Source organism: Opisthorchis viverrini, assembly GCF_000715545.1.
Source record: "Opisthorchis viverrini unplaced genomic scaffold opera_v5_15, whole genome shotgun sequence".
In the NCBI taxonomy this organism is placed as follows: Eukaryota; Metazoa; Platyhelminthes; class Trematoda; order Opisthorchiida; family Opisthorchiidae; genus Opisthorchis; species Opisthorchis viverrini.
In genome coordinates, this window is record NW_008751671.1 from 1,830,061 (window position 1) to 1,833,495 (window position 3,435).

The window sequence follows — 3,435 nt, forward strand, 5'->3', positions numbered from 1 at the left end:
TCATGAAACGTTCAGATATTAACCTTGGGACTCACAATAGTCAGCGGCCCTGTGAACGGTTTATCTGCAGGAATCGAAAATGTCGCCCATCAGCAGTCTAACTTTAGGTCACAGCAAGGAGTACACCGAACCGATTCATCAGCAGTCACATGAAAGCAGTTTTATTGGCGACCAGTTATAACTGAAAGCCACCTACTGATAATTAGGTAGTAGGCTTAAATATTTTGTGCGAAGATAGCGTCGGCGCGAAATGAGAACATTAAATTCTAGGAGCTAATCTAGCTATTAGCGAAAAACACAGTGTAAAGTAGTGGAACATGCCTAGTTGAACTCGTCTAATCTTTTTTCTCCTGTGGTGAATGTTCATTCAACGCGTTTTAGGCGTAATACCTGTCGGATATTCGGCGCATCTTCGTAGGTGGGGCACTTTGGGGTTGAAGTCAACGGGGTCGTATTGGCGTACATCAACATATTTGCAGATGCATTTTTCGGTCAAGGGCACAACCAATCACAAGATTCGCTATCCACATCGGTACATTTTCTTGGTCGATGATACCATTAATGAACTTAACGCTTATCCTGTGTTCGGATCACCGAAGTGGACCCGAGGTGTCGCAAGGGAGTGTCGGAAACGCTGAATTTGATACGCTTATTTAGAGCAACAGTGGTTCACCTACGCAGATCCATCTGTTTTATGCTCTTATGCATGTTCTATACCAAGGTTAAGTCAAACTGAGAACCGTGTCTTTCTGGACAAATGAAATAGGGTTGAGATGGACTCCAACCAGTGGAGCAGTGGAAACTAATTTTGAAAGCAAACATCCTGGAATGACTTGACTAAGGCATTGCATTTCGATGCATTCAAAGTAAATTGAAAATTGATATCCCATCTAGCAATATTCCGGAATGTAGGTAGCTCGGATGCACCGTTTGGTTGTTGTTCTGTTCACCGAGTTTGGCAGTTTGATCGGTGGTTGGAGCGACCAGCCGGACGGGTGATCAAGTTTCCGAGTCCAAATAGGCCATTCAGTGTGTGAATCTCAAATTCCCCTTGTTTTTCCTAGTAATGACTCTCATATGTAGATAGATTGGTGTACAAAAATGCACAGTTCTTGTTAATTGGTACTTGATAAAAATGGGTACGATGAGTCCCGCAGGCAGCTATTTTGTTTGTAGGTATTTAGAAACAATAGAGTTTATGTAACAGAATAGACTGTATCGGCAAAAATGAAGTATTTCATTACAAAAAAATACATGTATGTGGGAGACATTTGCCAAGTATGTTGGTACCGTAATGGAGAATGAATTCTCCTGCAAATGAATGCCCCACAACATAACATTAAATCCACTACCCAAAACGAAGAAGACATAAACTTGTATTTTTTGATGCTTTAATTTCCCAACAAGCGGCCGTTTTATCAACAGATTGTCTTGTCATAGGTCTGGCAGTTACTGAAGTTGTTTTACAGTTGGAGAACTCTTTGTCCAGGAGGGAGCTAATGTATCTTGATGCAGAGGATGAATACCTGCGGGAATATCTAAGGCACAGTAGATATCACGACAGGTTTATGCTAAAACGCTCCCTGCCTTTTTTAAGTTATGGCGCGTTTTCAAAGCTCTGTGCGATTATGACTGAAATTCCGAGATCGTATGCACAACTAGATGGATCTCCGCTTTCAAGGCGCAATACTTTACAGTGTTCCCAATAATTCATATCTTCTTATCTTATTCCACCGTGTTCCGGCTAGCAATTCCTTACAATTGTTCAGCATCTTTTCGTTCTGCCCACATTTGTCCGTTCGTTTTCCCCTTGCCCGTTTCATATTTGCTTTGCCGAAAGAAAGGTCACAAAATTACGTGAGCTCTGGCGATCGAGGTGAGCGGTTGTCCAGTTGCAGTGTTCGTTTCACATGGAACGTGTGAGACGTGTTTGATTTAGCATTCAGTATTTATTATTTATTGGTATTATTTATTGGTAATCTCCATAACCGTTATCTTTGTCAAGAAGACGGATTTCAGTCTCAGTATCTTCTCTTGTATTTGGATAGATAATCCTGGACCATGACCCGGATTTCAAGCTTGCAAGTGTCTTTTCTTCTGTTGTGGTGGTAGTATGAAATAAAATGAGTCAGTTGAAAGCTAACAACTTGCAATCGAATTGCCCAGCTGAACAAACAAGCAACCAGAATAACTTCTGTCCAGGATAATAGACGTTGGCTTAAATGGATATCAGAGAAGAGGAAAAGACAGTTCTTCCGTTGTAGGTATTTGTTCACTTGCAGGAGAAAAACGTCTCAAGGTCAGCCTTCAACTGTTAATTAAATTCGTACTTCACAGTACCGTAGTGGTATTGCTTGGAAGCTTTCAGAAAACAGCATGCGTACAACATGTTTTTGGATAACAAACAGTACAGCATTCAGTGTTAGAGACGGGGCATATGCCTTGGAATGGAAAGGGTTTGAGCTACTGACAAGTACATGGTTAAGTTGGATCTCGCTAACTGTTTGCTGATTGATCGAATTTTTGAAGCTACGAAGAAACAATGGGACGGTGCTGGGCTCTAAAAGTCGCATGCCATTAGGAGAAAGCGCCATTAGTGCTCTACGTCTAATTCGTAAATCGTTCATGCACACTTGTAAGTACTGGCACTTTTTAACAAATCCTTTAAAACTCTCTCTTGAACATTTGTATGCAATGAAGGATAAAGAAAATCTCCTGATCTGTTAGTGTTTAGACGAGACAATAATTTTGAGGGCGAAATGTGTGATCACATTTATTACTTTGCAACAAAAGTCTTCCGCTCAGGTTTCACAGCCCATAGATTGAGGGTGATCAATAGTAAACAGTTCAATCGCGGTTCCCGTTCTAGCTGATCACGTTCTTCTTCATTAATAAAAGACAAAATTAAGTTCTCACTCATCAAGCATGATGGTCCTGGCTTATGAAGTAAATTAAGAATGACCATTTACCCGTGTAATCTATCATTGCCGTCTTCACGCTCCGCAGAAGACCTCAACCACGCCCTAAATATTTTCCACTGGACTGCATCAAGTAGAAACGCATGCTGGCCCTATAACTGTGTTATATCTGCTGTTTCGTCGGCCCGTGGTATCTGCTGCTGACCCGCTCCAGTGCCTAGTGTCGGAGAGAAAAGACTCACAGAAGGGAACACAACAGCTATATTCCGAACAAGTGAGTGAGTGCGTGCGAGTGCGAGTGCGAGAGCAAAAGTTACAGCGGTAACACGCTATTTAAAGGGGAAATCCTGACGTTGATCAAGGCTGTCTGATAGGAGTTAGTGAACATCCATCAACATCGATCGTGCCTCTATGAAATGCCTGAACGCAGATCACATTCGGTCGTGCTTCTGTGGCGTGCATGAACACTCATCAGGTTTTGCTGAATTGATTGAATGATTGACTGGCCTGGATGCTT